We start from the raw sequence: 21,929 nt of genomic DNA, 5'->3' as shown, positions 1-21,929 counted from the left end.
AGACTTGAGGCTTGAATATAATTGGGAAATCTCTAACATGTTCCATTTGTTTAATAAACCATTGTTATCAGTTATGTAGTCGGTTAGTTTATCAGAGTTTAGTTATGTTACTTACCTACTTACTTATTCCTCTTCAGTCTATGCCGAGCATACAGTGTCAACTGTCTGCCTCTATCCTCTCCTATACTTTGCACTGATTTTTATTTCTGCCCAGGGTTTCCAAATAGCATTAATTTCTTTCTTAATACTTCATTTCCACGTTTCTACGGGTCTACCTGGTCTTCTCTCTTTCCATATGGTGTGTATGCTAGGGCTTGGCTCGCTATGTCAGTGTCAGGTCTCCTTAATGTGTGCCCTATCCAACTCCATTTCCTTTTGCATATTGTCTTAGATATAGATTCCTGGTGGTCTCTTGTCCATAATTCTTGGTTTGATATGCAGTTTGGCCAGTAAATGTTAAGAATCTTTCTTAGACATTCACTTATGACAACCTCCGTCTGTCCGACACAGTTTCTTGACACTTTCCAAGTTTCTCCTCCGTATAGTAGCACAGTCTTCACGTTGCTGTTTAATAATCTTATCTTGGTTTTGCTTGTCATCTGGCGTGAATACCATATTTTCCTTATCATATTGAATGAATATTGAGCTATTCCTATTCTCCGTTTTATGTCCTAGTCTGTCCCTCATTTGCTGTTCAAAATACTGAACAAGTAGTTAAATTTCTCTACCGTTTCTAACTCCGTGCCAAACAGTGACAATTCCCATTTCTTTTGGTGCATTTATTTTCATTATCTTAGTTTTACTGACGTTTATGTTAAGTCCGACCTTCTTCCTTGCCTCTGCTACTTTTTCAGTTTTGCGTTGCATGTGTTGCCTTTTTTTTTGTTAAAAGACATCATATTTTATATTATCTGCAAATATCAAGTCCTCAAGTTGGTTAAAAACATTTCATCTTATTCCAGTCTTATCACTAGTCGCTCTGGATATTATGATCCAGTCAATCCTATGAGGAATAAGGTCGGAGAGAGCATGGAGCCTTGCCTTACTCCTGTACCAATATCTATTTTTTCTATTAACTTCCCTTCGCGGACGATGCGTGCTGTGGATCCTTTGTAGAACAGATTTATAATTCTGATATAATTCGGAGGCATTCCATATTTCTCTAGCAATTTCCATAAGGCTTTGAGATCTTCGTGATCAAATGCTTTTTTGAAGTCTATACTGCCGTCCTAAGCAAGAGGGCAGTATCTCCAATTTTTATAGTTTTCGAGTTTGCTCTTTTATATGGGTTATTATACAATTATTAATATACCTAACAAAGTAAGAAAGCAGCAAGCCTTCATTCCTGGGTCTGGTAAACTATTAAAATTGCAGTAACTCAACTTGTTGTTAGGCACTACTTAGTTAAAAGGTGGTAAGTATCTTATACAAGCCTAAAAAGCAGTATCTCCTACAGAAAAAATGGAGATACTGCTTTTTAATCTAGCAACTGCTTCACTAATTTTACTACTTTTAAGCAAGTGTGTAATAACATACCTTGTTTAAAAGCAGTAACTGCCATTTTCATTAAAATTTATAAGAATATCTTATAAAAAATAAACTTATCCAATGATACGAAAAAGAACTACAACGCAGTTAAACAATTCTGAAATCCATAAATATTTTCATGGTGGCCCAGCCCAGTTTATTAAAATCTGCAGTATCTCGAAACATTTGTGGAGATACTGCCTTCTTTCTTAGGACGGCAGTATACAGTTCATATATAGCTTATTCTGCCACTCTAATGATTACTCTACAGTCGTTCTAATCGTACAAATGTGGTCTATGCAGGATCTTCGTGCCCGGAGACCAGCTTGGTTTTCTTTTATAACTTTATCAAATTCTTTCTTCATTCTTTTAACCATGATTCGGGTCATTATTTTGCTTGTTGTGCACAGCAGGGTGATCGGCCTCCAATTTTCATATTTGGATATGTCGCCCTTCTTAGCAATTTTTAGAATTAAATCTTGCGTCCATTCTCTGGGTAACTCGTCGGTTCTCCAAATTTTATTTAAAAGTGTGCACAGTATAGAGGTGGACGTTTTGATATGTGATTTGATTAACTCAGCAAGGATACTGTCTATTCCAGCAGATTTTCCTCTTTTTAATTGATTAATTGCTTCTTTTATCTCTTCATGGGTGAATTCTTCGGTGTTCATGTTCATTGGTTGTCTGTTAGGTTCCTCTTCTATTTCGTTTATTATATTCTGTACTTCATACATAAATTTCTTTAAAATACTCCATCCATCTATTAAGAATTTGTTGGTGTGTTTTCAGTACGATACATAAAACTAGATACGGAACAAACGATGAATACAGAGCGTTATCGAGAGAAATCACAAAACAGTGCCGCAAAGATAAAGCTGATTACATCTCTCAAATATGCAGAGAGATAAAGAAACATGGCTGTCGAAATGAACCGAGGGACTTATTCCAGAAGATCAAACTCCTTACCAGAGAATTTAAACCTCAAACGTGGTCTGTAATAAATAAGGAAGGTAATTTAAAGACCAATACTGATGAAATATTGGAAACACGGCGAAACTACTGTGGCGAGCTATATAAAAAAAAAACGAGATATCAGCAGAAAACCAGTGGCCTTCTGACTACCCTAGAGAACCTACTGTCTTACTCGCTGAAGTCAAAGATGCAATTAAATCACTAAAGAGAAATAAATCCCCAGACATTGATTCAATACCATGTGAAATACTACAGTTACCAGGTGACAAAGGATTACATATCATCCATTATATCTCTGTCGCTGTTTGGAATTCAGGTAAATGGCCATCTGATTGGTGTACCTCAATTTATATCCCACTACACAAAAAAGGAACTACTACCAGGTGTGAAAACTACAGCACACTGTCACTAATAACACATGCTAGTAAAATCTTTTTGCATATCATCAAAAACAGATTAAAAACCTATCTACATTGCCAAATACCTCAGGAACAAGCGGGGTTTGTAAAGGGTAAAGGTACAAGGGAACAAATCCTGAACCTGATACAACTCATTGAAAAGTCTAGAGAATTTCAAGTACCTATGATTATATGCTTCGTTGACTACCAAAAGGCATTTGATTGTGTAAGCTGGATAAATCTGTGGTCAATTTTAATAGAAATGGGCGCACCAATGCACCTGGTGACACTTATTAAAAATCTGTACCAGTCTACTCTAGCGACAGTACGACTAGATCAGAAGTTCTCAAACCAATTCAAGACCGAGAGAGGTGTTAGACAAGGATGCGTGATGTCACCTGACTTATTTAACATTTATGGTGAACATGTCATGAGGATGGTTTTAGAAGGATGGGCTGGTGGATTAACAGTAGCTGGTAGAAAAATCTCCAATTTAAGATATGCTGATGACGCTACACTTATAGCAGCAAATAAGCAAGAAATATTTGATCTTCTGCGAAAAGTTGAGTACGAAAGCAATAAAGTTGGTCTGAAAATCAATAAAGCTAAGACAAAAATAATGGTGGTCGACAGATTTGACACTATTCAACTGACTAACATATTACATTAATACCAGATAGTAAACACCTTTGTCTATCTCGGGGTAGTATAACTAACGATGGTAACTGTGAAGCAGGAAGTTCGGAGACTTATTGGTATGGCAAAAAATGCGATGAGTCGCCTAACTAAACTTTGGAAAGACAGATCTCTCTCTCAAAATATCAAGATGAGACTGGTGAATTCCCTTGTATTCTCAATATTTCTATACGGAGCAGTGACCTGGACTCTTCGCGCATGCGAGCGCCAAAAAATTGATGCCTTTGAGATGTGGTGCTGGAGAAGAATGCTGCGCATACCTTGGACAGCTCATAGGACAAACGTTTCCATTCTAAACCAACTCAATATTAAAAAAAGGCTGTCCACAATATGTCTGCAACGAATTCTGCAATTCTTTGGTCACGTGGTTCGCAGAGGTGACGACAGTTTGGAGAGATTAATTGTTTCTGGAAACGTTCCGGGGAGAAGATCAAGAGGACGATCACCAACTAGATGGTCTGACCAAATAAAGCATTCAGCTGGAAACTCATTCTGCGAAGCTCTTAGAGCAGCTGAAGATAGAGACCAATTGAGAAACATTGTTAGGAATATTGGAAGAAATCACGATCCTCAGTAATGGGGAAACGACACAAGAAAGTTTCAGTACGACACCATCTTTTTCTGTTATTTTAGTGGTACCATTTCGGCTTGTTTTTATCAAAGTTTTTGTGATGTCATACAATTTTTTTACGTCGTTTTCTCTTGCCGCATTTTTAGCTTCATTAACCCTTAAACGCCCAAGGGTGCGTAATGCGTATTCCTTTGTAACACATTTATTACGTATTAAATAATATTTCAAAAATTATTTGTTGTTAAAAAGACAGCCCTTTATCCAATGTTAATTTGTTTCTACCGATATTTTTAAAAATAAAAGTAATATCTTGAGTTAAATATGGGTGTTCACAAAAGTACACCCTTGGTAAAACTTGTTACTAAATGTTTCTAAATTATTTCTCGCTGGTAGGAACATAGTCCATATAATTATCGACGTAAAATTACATGATCGAAATAATTATCCGCCAATGAGGAGGCTGAAAGGAAGAATATGGAGAAAATCGACAAATCTGAATTACTGGGTTTTACTGTTATATTAATTTTGATGTACATTGTAATTTTGTTGTATGGTTTGTAAATTGTTCATAACATTATTTTAGAAGATGCTCTGTTTATTAAGCATAAGATTCTTAAGCTTAATCCATTTCCAACAACTCCCAATAAATATATTATCTCTATTCGAGGTTGTCATTTTTTACTCACCCTTGGGCATACAGAACCTAAAAAAGGTTGGGCGTTTAAGGGTTAATGAGTCCGTTGTGGTATAATATTTTGTCATTTCTTGCGCTTGTCTGCAAAAATATTGAATGCTTAGTGTTTTAGTAATGAACTTTTATTTTTAATTTTAGTTCCTGATTGTTACAGATTTTTTCATTTTATAAAAAGTTAATCTTGCCTTCTCGATCCTTATCTTAATTTACGTCTATTATTCTCACTTCACTGTTGAATTTGCACACAAAGAGCAAAAGTAAGTGGGTGACTTGTGATATAGGTTATTGGTTAACCAGTAATTGTCTGTGATATCATTAAAAAAGGGAAAGTTTATTAATAATCAACTCACAAAAACGGCAATATTAGTCAGGCGACATAAATACTCCTTCTTTTAAAACGTTGACGGACAGTGCGTTAAATGTGTATGTAAGTGTTGTGACACTCTGTGTATTTTGCACAGTCGAATAGGGAAAAATGCAACGTCTATAGACGTTGCGCCACATTACATCCATGGAATTAGACGTCTATAGACGTTTTGTCAGTCAATATGTTAATGGCCAATCACTTCGAATATTCTGGCTGTAATTTTTTATCGATTGATGCTTTAAATATAAGCATCCAGCATATAAGCAGGTTTTCCAAACATAACATTCTTCTTTCTAATCTTTCTAATCATTCATATGATGATTTTGAGTAACTGTGTCCAAGGTAGATGAAAAAGTTGGTGGAGTATTGTAGGATAAATGGAGTGCAATTGACGGTAAGTTGTGATGCGCATACAGTCTGATATCTTGATGCAATACAATTACCAATAGAAGAGGTTTTTTATTTTTCTTCGTCTTATAGTAGGCATCTTGGTCTGTTTTTATCTGATTTTGGGCTTGTATCTGTAGCTGTGATGTTCACTGCCAGCTATCTCGACACCTTTTAAAGGGCTTTCCTATTGCTCTCTTGTCTGTTGGCTTCGAATCTCTGGCGATACTGGCTATTCTATCGCTGTCCATTCTCATCATCAACCCGTACGCGTCCACTGCTGGACATAGGTCTCCCTCAGCTCTTTCCATTTTTTTCTGTTTTGTGCGGCTTGCATCCAGTTGCCGACAATACGCTTCAGATCGTCAGCCCATCTGGTTGGTGGGTCCACTGCTCCGTAGTGCTTCTTCTCGTGGCCTCCACTCGACAATATGTTTTGTCCATCGGTTGTCTGACAATCTGGCGACGTGTCTTGCCCAATTCCACTTGAGCGACGCGATTCTTTCGACAACATCCGCCGTTTTTGTTCTACGACGTATTTCTTCGTTTGGGATTCGGTCCCTCAGGGAGACACCCAACATCTGGCGCTCCATAGCCCTCTGAGTTATGCGAATATTGTTCACTACCTTTTTTGTGAGTGTTAATGTTTCCGCTCCATAAGTGAATACAGGCAATACACACTGGTCAGAGATTTTCCTTTTCAGGCATATGGGTAAGTCCGATTTAAATACATAGCTCAGTTTACTAAACGCTGCCCAGGCTAATCCTATGCGACGTGGGAGCTCGCAAGTCTGGTTATCTCTTCCCAACCGAATTTCATGTCCCAAGTGCTTATAAGATGCAGTCTGCTCAATATCCATTCCATCAACAATAATATTACGATTTAGCACCAGGTTAGTCATTATTTGCGTCTTGTTGATGTTAATGTTTATTCCGACCTCTAAGGAAGCGTGATATAACTTGTTCAACATTATTATTGCATCATCGATACGATTGCCTATAAGGACGATGTTATCTGCGAATCTCAAATGACTGAGCTTCTCTCCATTTATGTTGATACCATATTCGTTCAGATCTGCCGTCTTAAAACTGTCTTCCAAAACTCTGTGTCCATTCTCATCACATGCTGATTCCACTCTTGTCGTCTCTGTCTTCCCCACTGTACTGTATCTGGTATGTTACAGAGATCTCTTATTCTGTCGTTCGGCATTCTCTCTCTCAGTGTTTTTCCAGTTATTGAACTCAACTTTCTCATTTCTGATATTCTCAGTATCCTCGTGGTTTCTGCTGTGTCACATCTTGTTTCTATCGCGTACAACATGATAGGTCTTACACTTAATTTGTATATGCGTACTTTCCCTTCCAGACTCACATCTTTGTATTTGATGACATCACTCAGGCATCCTGACCCGTATTTGGCTTATTTGCTTGCTTTCGGACGCTCTCTTTGACATCTCCATAACTACATATAATACATATTTCAACTCCCAGATATTGTAATATCGAGAGTTGTTCAATAAACTTGGTGTTATTTACTAATTTGCATCTTATGGGTTCCCGTGACACTACCAGGGATTTTGTCTTAGCTGTTGATATTTTTGTGCTTAAGTTATATAATAAAAGAAGTTACATTACTAAATTCTCAATTTACCAATCTTATTAGTCAAAGGACGGAAATCAGACGAAAATTTATTTTCGCCCAAAGATCAGGCAAGTCGGGTAACTATCACGAAACTTTAAGTGAATATAACAGGAAACTGAGGAGAGCAAAAAGAGAATGGTGAAGAAGCTATTGTGTAAAACTCAAACTAAATGCACAACTATCAAACTGCATGCAGTTCCGTCTAATAACTTTTCATAAGTAAACATTTGTTCCAAACGGAGTCCAAATACTCCTAAATATACTCTAAATAGTGAAAATATTCTAAACGGACTTCTCGTTTTCCCAAGTCCGAAAATAAACCGATACTAGTAGACACTAGGGATAACGGTTTTTGATAAAACATCGGTTTTTAGAAATGGATGTTGAATGGATGGATGAATTTAGGATGTTTTTAGAAAAACCGGTTTTCGGTTTTTTTAATCCAATAGGTTAGAAAGTTAGATTTAAAATACACTTTAGTTTGCGATACTCCATTCGACTCGATATCGAAAGAACATATCGTACCATCAATGCAAGACTATCACAACCCAAAAATTGCAATTTTTGTTTTTTATGAATCTGTAATGGTAATGGGTAGTCTAACATAATGCAAGAGTATTATAACTTAACATTAATATTGTTTAATAATGTCTTATATTAAATTTTGAGTTATAATACTCTTTCATTTTGTTAGACTACCCATTACCATTACAGATTCATAAAAAAACAAAAAATGGCAATTTTTGAGTTGTGATAGTCTTGCATTGATGGTGCGATATACTACTTTTAACACGTTTGTATATTTATAGAATAGGTACATTTTAACTCATTTAATACTTCCTGTATGAGTGTATCGTTTTGAAAACGTAGGGAAATTCTTGGAGATTCGTATTCGTAATCAATAATTCGATATTCATAGTCAGAGCATTATTTTTGGTAATCAGAAAAAGTCATTCACCCACTTTCAATGTCAAGAGTTAAGTGTGAAAAATAGATGATGTTTGTGTCTAATTCAACCAGATCACTTCTTATGTAAATATTATGATTACAAATACCTTTTCAAGGAAATATTATAATAAAACTTAGTAATTGTTTCTGGCTGATGGAAGATTGCACTTTCAGTTTGCTTCTGTATTTTATAAAATAAAATTTGAAATATGGTTTTGTTTGGAATAATTACTTGAGAATAATAATTATGATTGGGATCCAAAATAATACCTAACCTAATCCTAATCACCGTAAAAAGCTAATAACCGGTTTTTACTTTAAAAAGAAAAACCGGTTATCACCGGGACAAAAAAACAACCGGTAAAACCGGTTATTGCGAAGTAAAAAAACCGGTTTTAGGTTTAAACCGGTAGGTTTTTCCCATCCCTAGTAGACACCGGACTGCAATGGGTTATATGGAACGGATTGAGGAACACCCCCAAAAAAATCATAATGCAGGCCCCAATAGAAAGAAGATAATAATAAAAAAGAAGGCTTATATAATAGAAGTAGTGGAATAAGACCAGAAATCCTTAAAAATCACCAATTAGGTGATATCGCCTAGTGCTTATAATAGATCGAAATGGCGGAAGATCTTGAAACAGACCAATACCGGCACTAATCGCTATCCAAAAGCATTTCTGTTTATTTATTTGTGGTAGAATTCCTTTATTCAACATTTTTCCCTTTAAAAGTATTTTGATTTTAATCACTAGTAGAATAGTTATTACCAGTAAATATCTACAGCAAAGATTTTTTGAAAGTGTAAAATAATAATGTATACTTGTATATATTTGATATAACCATATACTTTTGTATACATCCCAATATCTTGTCAATCATATAAAAAGCTTTTATTTTTAATAACATGGTTTTCGTGCTTTGAAAAACACCATTAGCGTGGAACTAAAATGTAGACATAACAATTCAATATATCATTAATTCAGTAGGTAAAGAAAACATTTTTTTATCTGGTGTTTTAAGGGACAAATGTATGGTAGATTTTATAAAAAAAAATAGAAAATATTATTTTTCAATATACGTGTAAAATATTTATTAAAGAACAAATTATTGCGAGAACGTTCTCAGATAAAAGATGTAAACCACTACATAGAAATTGTTAATAGCTATGAAAACAAAAATAAACTGTAGCAGGAGATTAGTGATGTGAGAACTAGCAGGATAAAATATTATGTATTACATCGGTTTAGTATAGCCCTTGCATTACAAAATAGGAATAAGAAATCTTTCTGAACTTGATAGACTCGCACGTAATTGGCAGAGCCCCAAAATTAATCATTAAAAAAACAATCACTTTTTCTTCTTCTTTTTCTTGTTCGCCTTCTTCTTCTTCCTCGACCATTTTCGATCCGCTCCTGAAAGTAGGTATCTCCCAATAATTGCTTCCATCTTTCTTTATCTTGCGCCAATCTAATCCATTGTATGCCTGACACTGCTCGCATGTCATCTACTCATAGACCAGGGCGCATCTGTAAAAATATTAGTACATTGGACGTTGAGAGGTGACTCAAATTTTTTTGCAGAAATTGCTTGAAAATAAGTCAAAGAATAATATTTGAGTTATCCTCCCTCTCAAAAAGGTCCGGAACATTGTTTAAATAATCAAAAGGTCAAAAAATGAAGGAGAAATTCGATTTTTTTCTTCGTTTTTTGATTATAACTTTCAAAGTATTCATTTCCCGGAAAAGTTGCACTGACATAAAAGTTGCGTAATTAAGTTTCTTATAATATAGAATTGGTTAAGAATTTAAAAAATAGTCACCCTTGTTGCAAAATAGCAATAATTGCGAAAAAAACATACAAAAACAAGTATTCACATTTTACGATTTTCAACCAATTATGCTACACTTAGTACCTTCATATTTCATTCATGAAAAACTTCATGATACTGTAAAACAATACCGTAAATTTCATTAAGATCAGTTGAATAGATTTTGCAAAATAAATTTTGCAATCCAGCTTTCGCAAAAAAAATTCATTTTTTCAAAATGTTACAGGACTGAAAATAAAGCAGATAGCACGTTGAAATTTTTTTTGCGTACAGAAGTTTACTGTACTTTTCATGTGCAATTTTGCAAAATTAAAATCAATTAACTACCACGGCGTCAGGAATTTTTTTAAATAAACATTAATTATTGGTGCTACGCGCAGGACAGCGGATAGTTTGCTCTTATTGGGCATTCCAATGACCTTTGATAATGATTAATACATTTTAATTTTTATTACATTTCGATATAAATAAATAAATTTGTTTATTGCAAAATAAAAACACATACTCTATCCTTTGAAATAACACTTTTATTAGCAAAGACTTTATTGTTCATATATTTTAACTTAGAGAGAATAAAAGTTTATTATTTTTAAACATATGCAATTGTGGGTCTCGGTGAATTCGTAACTATTTTAATCCCCCATCCTAATTACAGGCCAACTCGTAACTCTGGCGCGCAGGTAATTCTTCGATAACCCACTAACTACCGGGGAATTAGTAACTTTCATTTTTAAGTAATGTTGATAATTTAATACCGGTATTCCAGGTATGTACTTGTAAAAATTACTCTCTTTGAAGGTGGTGTAAAAGGTATCCATCATTTATGTATTTTCTCTTGGAAGAGTTACTAGAGAAAATCCAAATAAATTTTGTGAAAATTACTGAAATTCTTGTAACAGATAACAGTTTTCGTAATGAGTGCACGTGGGTGTAAGTTATTGGTGGTAAATAATTTTAAATTTCAATTAAAGAAAGTGCTAAAAAGTGGAAAACATTTATGGTACTGTTCTGCATCTGGTTGCAAGGCAACCTGTTATAACGACGGAATCATACGGCCTGCTATCATACGGCCCCTATTCTCATTTAAAAAAATCATCGATTGCGTCATCACGCCCAGATGGATGACGTCACTAGTATGATATGTATACCAAAAAATTAGAATTTAAAAATAAAAATCGACCTATTTCGGGATTTATCTCCAGAGACGCCCATTCTCGAGAAAATGAATTTATTCTAACTCAAACGTCCTCACTGTATTTGTTTATAAGCCAAAAAATTGTTTTTCTACGAGCGTGCAAAAATGTCTACTTTCGCGCACGCATTTTAGTTTAGAAAGTTTCACTTTTCCGCACGCGTGTTACTTTTCCGCACGCGGTTTTTACTTTTACGCACGCGTGTTAATTTAGATATGTTAATATGGCCTTAAAGTAATTATAATACATGCAATAAACTAATATTTAGATATTATTTACTAATTTATTTCAAATATATCTTATTGTGTTCCTGTTTTAAGAGGAAACAGTAGCGATCAACAGGTAGCGAAAACGCGTTTCAAGATTGCGGCTGTAATTTTGAATATTTTTTCGAGATATTTGGCACACGCATTCGTAATGTAATAAAGAATGGCGGTACAGAGCCCAATTTGAAAAATATATTAATGTGTGGAAATTACTCTTTAATTAAATACAATATTAAAAAAACGAGCCTGTACCGCCATTAAGAAGAACAAAAAAGTACACTTTCTTCAAATAAACTTTTTTATCCGATGCCTAGATTTTGTGTCATTTTGGAACTACTAAAATTTTTTATTTCATTAGTATCTAGTTCCAAAATGACACAAAATCTAGGCATCGGATAAAAAAGTTTATTTGAAGAAAGTGTATTTTTTTGTTCTTCATAATGGCGGTACAGGCTCGTTTTTTTAATATTATATTAAATCACAAAGTAATTTCCACATATTAATATATTTTTCAAATTGGGATCTGTACCGCCATTCCTTATTATATTACGAATACGTGTGCCAAATATCTCGAAAAAATATTCAAAATTACAGCCACAATCTTGGAACGCGTTTTGGCTACCTGTTGATCGCTACTGTATCACCGCGACAATTCGATGAAATAAAATTATTTTGAAATAATTTTCGAAAGTCAAATCGGTAGACAATAACAGTCACAATAAGAGTTTTGAATCATCGTCATGGAAACCACGATCGTCGTCATGCTAACTAATTATATTGAAAGTTTGGTTTTGACAACCTTGTCAAAGAATTAATTTGTGTATGTATTTTCATATTAAATAAATTAATTAATTAAGATTTGGTAATTTTTTAAAGACTCTTAGAAAAAATATTGTTCCTAACTCTTGCAGAAAGTCTCTTTTCCGCAACTCGACTGCTTGCCGAACTCCCGCTTCGCGTCGTTCGGCAAACTGCAGTCGCGCGCGGAAAAGAATGACTTTCTGCACTTGTTAGGAAAATAACTATTATAACTTTAAAAACAGTGCTGAGGCCGCTTAGATAATCCGATTTTAATTCTGTAAAGTATATTAGATCGGTAGGGAGCCTCTTTATATGTCAAAAAATTAGTAAACTTCTAAATGGTCTACTTTCTGTTCAGAAAGTTTTTAAAAAATTTGAACTTTTTTAAAAAATTTAGATTGCAAAATTATTATGCAAAATCTATCAGGTCGATTTTATTGAAATTTGGTGGAAGATTTAAGTATGTTATAAGGATTTTCTATGCTAATTACGAAGGTTCTAAATGCATCCAAAGTTGTTGAAAAACACTGAATAAAAAGAGGCTTATTTTGCCCCCTTATTTTGTATTTATTGGTATTTTGCAGAAAGGGTAATAATTTAAGACATTTTTAACTAGTCGTATATCATAAAAAATTCAATTATCTTTATTTTAATTCCCTACGACCTTGCTCCAAAATGAATCGTTTTAAAGTTATAAGCAAAGAATGTAGAAAAAAATAATGTTCTTCGAAATTTTTAAATATTTTAATTTTTTTATTAATGTTCCGGGCATATTTGAGAAGGAGCATAAATCAATTATTATTATTGAAGTTGTCACCTAACTTTATCTGCAAAAATCCGAATGCCACCTCGCACATCCACAAATAGACGTTTTATACATATATCCACCCTGGTCTATACATATAATATTGTTTCAGTCAAAAGAGATTTCAATTTTTGTTATATCAGTGTTGTTTTTATAAGTACATATAATACACAACATGTTTTTAAGCAAACCAAGAACCATTCGCTTACATAATAATATGCTATATGCCCCGTGTTGGCTTAATCCGTTACTGTTCAAATTTATTTCTTACCTTTTAACCTAACAACTACGTGGGGTATTAGAATTAAACAATGGTTTCGAATTCACCTGTATAAAGTTGCGAGTTGTTCAGGTAGAAGAAAAGTTACGAATTGGCCGGTATACATTTTGATTTAAAAAAGTTTGTCATTAAGAGTTACGAGTTGGCGCGTGTCCGCAATTGTTTAAACAATATTTCACAAACAATAATAAAATTAGTTTGATTTTTGTGGAATTAAAATATTAAAATACAACAAAATATAGAGTAAGAAAATAATATATTAGATAAAGATTGGAAGAAATTTTGCTGGAAATCAACTTGTGTGAATCGAACACCGCTGTCCTGCGCGTAGCACCAAAAAGTAATGTTTATTTAAAAAATTTCCTGACGCCGGGGTAATTAATAGATTTAAATTTTGTAAATTGCAAATGAAAGGTACAGTATACTTCTATAAGCAAAAAAAAATTTAACTTGCTATCTGCTTTATTTTCAGTCCTGTAACATTTTGAAAAAATGAAATTTTTTTGCAAAATCTGGATTGCAAAATTTATTTTGCAAAATCTATTAAAAGTTTACAGTGTTGTTTTACTGTATCATAAAGTTGTTCTGGGTGAAATATGAAGGTCCTAAGTATAGCATAAATGGTTGAAAAACGTAAAATGCGAATACTTGTTTTTGTATGTTTTTTTCGCAATTATTGCTATTTTGCAACAAGGCTGATTATTTTTTAAATTATTCACCAATTCTGTATTGTAAAAAATTTAATTACGCAACTTTTATGTTAGTAAAACTTTTCTCGAAAATGAATACTTTTAAAGTTATAATAAAAAAACGAAGAAAAATATCGAATTTTTCCTTCATTTTTTGACATTTTGATTATTTAAATAATGTTCCGGACCTTTTTGAGAGGGAGGATAACTCAAATATTATTATTTGATTTATTTTCAAGCAACGTCTGCAAAAAAATTTGAGTCACCTCTCAACGTCCATCTCAAAACAGATGCGGCCTGGACTATCATCTCTTTTGAAGTTTTCACATGTCTATTTTCGTCCTCCTTGGTCTCCGTTCGAAGATTCTCATTGCCCACTTGTTGTCACTATATCTGGCTATTTGATCTGCTCAGCGCCATTCCATTTTTGTAATTTCTTCCACGACATCCATGGTGTTCGTTATAATACGTGTTAACTGGGTGTTTTTATATTTTCTTTTTTTTTGTATCTTTTTTGGGGGTTTTTATATTTTCTGTTTCTTTTCTCTTATAGTCTGGGCAGATTATCGGAGAATAGGCCATTTTTGGGAAAAAGTATTTACCAGCAATTTTATTGCTGGAATCGGATCTTATGATTGTATACAGGGTGTTTCATTGGGAAAGTAACATACGTTAACTGTAGAAAGAGGACACTTAGGCGATTTCAAAAATACCGTACTTAATGGGTCTTACTTCATTAATAACCAAAATACTGGGTGTTTTATCTATTTTGCCATTTTCTTATTTGGTTCATAACTTTTTAACCACACTGTATATTTATTTTATATTTGGCATGAAAATATTATTTAAGATGTAAAATCAATCAATTTATTTAAAATTGTAAAAAATCCACGTCCGGATTAAAAAATATTGAAAAAATATTCCGACCCAAAAACAACACCATGTACATTAAATTTTTTTAAAATAGATTTTGTATTTGAAAAGAGGATGAAAAACTAAATTTATTGGTATACTTTGAATTTTTGGCAAAATGATTTTTCTGGTAAAATTTTGAATTTGATTTCTGAGATTATGCGAATTTCGAGAGCTCGAACTAGAAAAAAAAATTGAAATAAAATCTTAAACTTGTTAAACACACTGTTTTTTTTTTTTATATTTAACACAGAATATTATTTAAGGTGCCCAATCAATTAATTTATTTACAATTACAAAAAATCTAGTGCCGGATTAAAAAATATTGGAAAAAGGTTCCGACCCAAAAATCATCCTGTACATTAATTTTTTTAAATGAATTTTGCACTTAAAAAGAGGACAGAAAACTGAATTTGGTGGTATACTTTGAATGTTCGGCAAAATGATTTTTCTGGTATTAAATTTGAATTCTGAAATTATGTGAATTGCGAGAGCTCGAAGTAAAAAAATTAAACTGTGACTTAATTTTAATTAATACCATTATTTAATCTAAATTGGTTAAATGTTAACATTTTAGCGTTTTTTTTTTATTATGGCGACAAATAATTCATAACAAATATTCACCTTTAGATTAATGAATAAAAATAAAGGGTCCACAAAAAATACATAACTTTAATCAACGAACTATCTTACAAATGAAACAAAAACAAAATTGTTTCCAAAAGATAACTTATTAAGACTATAGTAGTTGTTCAAAATAGCCACCACGTTGTCGAAGACAAAGTCTTGCTCTTTTTGTTATTTGTCTGACTGACTTCCTAATATCGTCACATCGTCAGTTATTCTTCATTTATTGGAAGGCGTCTCGAATCCGCTCAAGAAGTTCTTCTCTACTATTTATTTCCTCGTTATAAACTTTGGACTTTAGATATCCAAAAGTTATTTTTCAGCAAGCTTTTCCTGTTTTATTTTTAATGTTTAAGGTAGTTCGTTGATTAAAGTTTGGTATTTTTTGTGGACTCTGTATTATTTATTTTTTAATTAAAGGTGAATATTTGTTATGAATTATTTGCCGCCATAATAAAAAATTACTAAAATGTTAACATTTTAACAATTTACATTAAATAGTGGTATTAATTAAAATTAAGTTACATTTTAATTTTTTTTACTTCGATCTCTCGCAAGTCACATAATTTCAGAATTCAAATTCAAAATTTTGCCGGAAAAATCATTCTGCCGAAAATTCAAAGTGTACTACAAAATTTAGTTTTTCATCCTCTTTCCAAATGAAAAATCTATTTTAAAAAAATTCAATGTACAGAGTGTTGTTTTTGGGTCGGAAAATTTTTCCAATATTTTTTAATCCGGCCCTGGATTTTTTTATAATTGTAAATAAATTAAATGATTGGACACCTTAAAGAATATTTAGTGATAAATATAAAATAAAAATAAAGTATGGTTAGCAAGTTGTAAGCCGTATTTCAATTTTTTTTTTCTACTTCGAGCTTTCGCAATTCACATAATTTCAGAATTCAAATGCAAAATTTGACCAGAAAAATCATTTTGCCGAAAATTCAAAGCATACCACTAAATTTAGTTTTTCATCCTCTTTTCAAATGCAAAATCTATTTTAAGAAAATTCAATGTACAGGGCGTTTTTTTGAATCGGAATATTTTTCCAATATTTTTTAATCCGCACCTGGATTTTTTACAATTTTATGCAAAGTATGCAGAGAGTGTGCTACTTTTTTATAAACAAAATGTTGCCCGAAAATCGTGTTTTTTTCAATTTTTGCTCTATAACTCCAAAGATTTTAACTTTACACCAAAATCACCCAAATAAAAATTCACCGTAATTAAATTCTGTATAGAGACATGTTTTTCCCGATTTACTTCGACGAAAATTTTCCGCGGAAAATGAGGGTTTTTCTAACAAAATCTTTAAGTTTCAACTAAAATTTTAGATAAGTAATTGTTTATTATTAATTAAATAACTTGGTAATATAAAAGATCTTTTCGTATAGATTATAATTCCAGAAGCCAATGGAAGTTGAATCACCAGTTTAGCAACAATTGAATTGTTAATTAAAAATTACGGTCGGTATAATAACCACAATAATTATGATACATAAGTATAACTATGACTTTTGTATAAAAAGACATTGTATCTAATGTACTTTACAGAATTGAAATTAAACTATTTAAGCGGCCTCAGAAACAATTTTTTGGCTTATAAACAAAAAATATCTCGAGAAATATTAAATTACATTAAATCATGAAAACGGTATTGGAAAAAACGCAGCAGGACGCTTTTTTAAACGAAAAAAACGTTTAATTGTGATGAGTGGTTCTTGAGATACAACCGGTTAAATTAGACCGGCATTTATGGCAAAGATATAAATAATAGGATCATAATTTTTGAACCGTCACGTTTTTATTTTTGTCCTCTTTCTCCCCACCAATCTTCATATATTGAAAATACTCATAATATATTATTATAATAAAATCTATCGATATTACGAGTGAAAATTGCCAAAAATAGTAAAATTCCAATCAAAAATTAGGATGGACCAAATGTAGTCCTCAAGTTCAAAATCGCTATACGTTAAAAAAATGCATTTTCTCGGCTTCCCTTGGAGCAATTTTCTTCATTATTTTTTTGTTCTCAAGTACCTCGAGTAGAGCCATCTAACTAACGCATTATTAAATGTCAAAGTTGCTTTTGTTTTGTTATAATAAATTAAATTATATATTATAACAAAAATTTTTTATTTGTTTAAATAAAGATTGTTTAAATAATTATTCAGTTTTCAAATGAGAATGTTTGTGTTTTTAACGTTAAAAGGTACACTTGTATTAGTAAGTTTATCTAAAAAAAGTCTACAACTGGAAAAAATCATAGTAGTTTTCTTTTATTATAAATAAATTAATCTATTATAACAAGACAAAAGTAAGTTTGACATTCAATAATGCGTTAGTTAGATGGCTGGCTCTACTCGAGTTACTTGGGAACAAAAAAAGAATGAAGAAAATTGCTCCATGGGAAGCAAATTAAATGCTTGTTTTTAACGTATACCGATTTTGAACTTGAGATTGCATTTTCTCCAACCTAATTTTTGATTGTAATTTGGCTATTTTTGTCAATTTTCACTCGTAATATCGATATCGATACTATCGATAGTTCTTATTATAATAATATTATGTTATGAGTATTTTAAAGATATGAAAATTGGTGTGGACAAGGAGGACAAAAATAGAAAGGTGATGGTTCAAAAACTATGATCCTGTTGTTTATATCTTTGCCGTAAATGCCGGTCAACTTTGACCGGTTGTATCTCAAGAACCACTCATCATAAATAAACGTTTTTTCTTTTAAAAGAGGCGTCCTGCTGCTTTTTTCCAATACCGTTTTCATGACTTAATTTAATTTAATATTTACCGAGATATTCTATTTCTTTATAAGCCAATTTTTTTTTATAATTTTAAAATATTCCTGAGGCCGCTTAAATAGTCCAATTTCAATTCTGTGAAGTACATTAGATACAGTGTCTCTTTATACAAAAATCATAGTTATTCTTATGTATCATAATTATTGTGGTTATTATAGCTGCCGTAAATTTTTAATTAACAATTTAATTGTTGCTAAACTGTTCATTCAATTTCCATCGGCTTCTGGATTTATAATATATACGAAAAGAGCTTTTACCGCCTGCATTTTCCGGGGAAAATTTTTGTCAAAATAAATCGAAACAAACACGTCTCTATGAAGAATATATCTATGGTGAATTTTTATTTGGGTGTTTTTGGTGTAAAGTTAAAACCTTTGGAGTTAGAGAGCAAAAATTGAAAAAAAAAACACGATGTTCGGGCGCCATTTTGTTTATGAAAAAAGTAGCGCACTATCTGCGGACTTTGCATACCTATATTATTAATATATACGATCATAAGATTCTATTCCAGTAACAAAATTGCTGGTAAATAACTTTTCCTTGTATTTTGTTATTTAGCCCAGAGTATTAGTGATATTCCAAGCATGTATCGTTTCATTGCATTTAGCGTTATTTCTAGTTTTTCGCAGTTTTTCTCATGAGGGCTACGGTATCAAAGCTGTAGGTACAAGCTAGTAGTATATATGTATTAAACACCTTTTTATTTAAGTCAAAATACTTACCTATTTACTAAAATCAAATGTGATAATAAGAATATTGGCCATAAAGACGCGATGTTCGCTTTGTTTCTTTTTTTATTAAATTATTTGGGAATTGTATTTTTCTTAATGAAACTTTCCTTTATAATTACTTTTTTAATTAAAATATTTAATACCTGTTTCATTTTTATGACACTCATTTTCAACATTCCAAACGTTATACCTTATATTCTCCTCTATTCCTGATTTCACACTTCCCACGCTCACACATTTCTAGCTGTAGAACATTTACGAGGACTTAGCCTATGGCCAGAAAAGCGATAATTTACGGCGCCGTAAGAGCCGTAAAATTAAGCGCGAAAATGAGTCCCACGGTGAGAGTCGTGGATGGCCAGACGAGCTGTAAAATGTCGCGCAGCAAAATAGCAATTTAGGATAAGACCCATTTTTCGCACTTCATTTTACTGCTCTTACGGCACCGTAAGTTATCGCTTGTCTGGCCTTAGCCTTAAGGTGAATGTTTTCTATTATATTAATCATTCAATGTATCATAGAAGTTTATAAACCTTAGGTCCACACTTAAGGGCATAGGCGCAGAATGTCGCCTATCAAAATGTTCAATGTGTTTTAAATGTACTGTTTTGTTTCAGTCCTGAGAAAACGAATAAATATTTTTGAAAAATTTAAATGCAGAATGAAAGACCGCATTATTACCGATGGCCGAAAGTCCCTGAGAATAATCAAAAAGTTCCTTTTTGATTGAGATATTTGAAATTAAAAGTCACATTATGTTTTTTTTTGTTTTCACCCCTGTAAGTTATTAAAATAAACGCTATAGGAGATCTTGGAGACTCTCAGCCCTCGATAATGTCGTAGTATTTCACTATGCGTTTCAATTTTCCAAAATACTTAGTTTTCTCAGGATTCGAAAAAAATGAATACATTTAAAACACATTGAAAATTTTAACACGCGACATTTTGGCCTATACCCTTAAAAAAATCATTATTACCACCCGCATGAGACTTCGTTTATTCACTTAAGTATTCATGTTGAGTCGGAGGGAGGGGGGAGTTTAATAAATGTAGAACTTTCTAAAATTTGGTTCATCCGATCACTCTAGTACCCTTAAAAATTTGTCGGGCAATATTACTAGTAAATTGTAAGTATTTTTATCAAACAGTCTTACAAAACCAAATTGTAATGCTATATATTTTATGACCACAACTTTGCTTAGAAGGCGCACACATCGTAAAGAGAGAGAGAGTCATAAAATGTATACCCTCATAGTTAATTTTTGCAGGATTGTTTGATAAAATATTTACAATTAACTGGTAAGGTACCTGAATACAATATGCCCATGTTGGTAATATGCCCATTTCCGTTTTTTGCTTTAATATTTGATATTCGACGAAGGAGGCGCTGGACACACTGAACGCCTAATATAACTAAGCCCGTGACCGACCGCAAGGTTAGTTGTGAGCTTGCCGTGGTGCAGTCAAGTTGTACGTGGTTTTTAAGAGCGTGTTTATAAAAATTGACGTCAGTTTTCGCCTCTGTTTTGCACTTAAACGTTTTAATTTGTCTACGTCATTAAGTGATTTTAGTCTGCCATAGAGTACTTAAAATGTAAGTAAAATCAAATATAATATTATTCAAAATGTTTTTATAATTTAAGAAAATGTATTAATCATCATGTGCTAACAATATGCCCACAGTGTATGCTGACAATTTGCTCAAGTGGGCATATTGCCAGCTTATTATAACAGTTAATTTAATGATTTTTTTTGTTTTAGATAACATGCCTCGTGTCAGAAATAAGGGGATACGGTCGCAATGGAGCAATCAACAGCTAGAATCCGCAATTGCAGCAGTAATGAATGGTATGTCATACAATGCGGCAAGTCAAAGGTATAATATTTCTAGACGCACTTTGAAACGCTATGTAGAAAAAAATAGTACCAAAAAGGCAAAAATGGGGAGAAAGACTATTTTAAATAAAGATCAAGAAAATGAATTGTCTCGACGAATTGTTAGATTGGCAGAAGTTGGGTATCCCCTTAGCAATAAAACTTTGAAAAAATGTGTGTTTACTTATTGCGAACAAAACAATTTGCCACACTTTTTTTCACAAGGAACCAAAATGGCTGGACGTTATTGGTTAAAAGGATTTTTGCAAAGACACCCTGAAATATCGATAAGGAAAGCACAAAATATGAATCCTGCTCGGGCGCAAAAATTGAACAAGTTCATAGTAAAAGACTATTTTGACAAATTAAGGGGTGTACTTCAAGAATTAGATTTATTCGACAAACCTGAAAGAATTTACAATGTGGACGAGAAAGGCTGCAGACTCAGTCTGCATCATCAACAGACCGTTCTAGCAAAGAAAGGCGCGAAACGCTTACATTTGGTTGCTCCGGAACATGGGGAAAATATAACTGTTGTTAGCTGTGCTAACGCCAATGGCACCACCATTCCTCCTGCCGTTTTGTTTAAAGGACGGCGCATGAAGCCCGAATGGAAAGATAATTTACCTCATGGCACGTTGGCGTTGATGACCCCTAAAGGCAGTATGAATGTGGAAACCTTCATTATTTGGTTGGAGCTTTTGGCAAAATATAAATTGGAGGGAAAGAGTCTTTTAATATTTGATGGAGCCTCATGTCACTTAGACATTTCAATTGTCGAAGCTGCCGAGAAATATCAAATAACCCTTCTGTGTTTGCCTAGCAACACAACTCATGAGCTCCAGCCGATGGACAAAGCTGTGTTTCGTTCCTTTGAACACCACTGGGACGAACA

This window comes from Diabrotica virgifera, chromosome 2 (assembly GCF_917563875.1).
Source record: "Diabrotica virgifera virgifera chromosome 2, PGI_DIABVI_V3a".
Classification (NCBI taxonomy): domain Eukaryota; kingdom Metazoa; phylum Arthropoda; class Insecta; order Coleoptera; family Chrysomelidae; genus Diabrotica; species Diabrotica virgifera.
The sequence above is the reverse complement of the archived record's forward strand: the minus strand, read 5'-3'. Positions refer to the sequence as shown.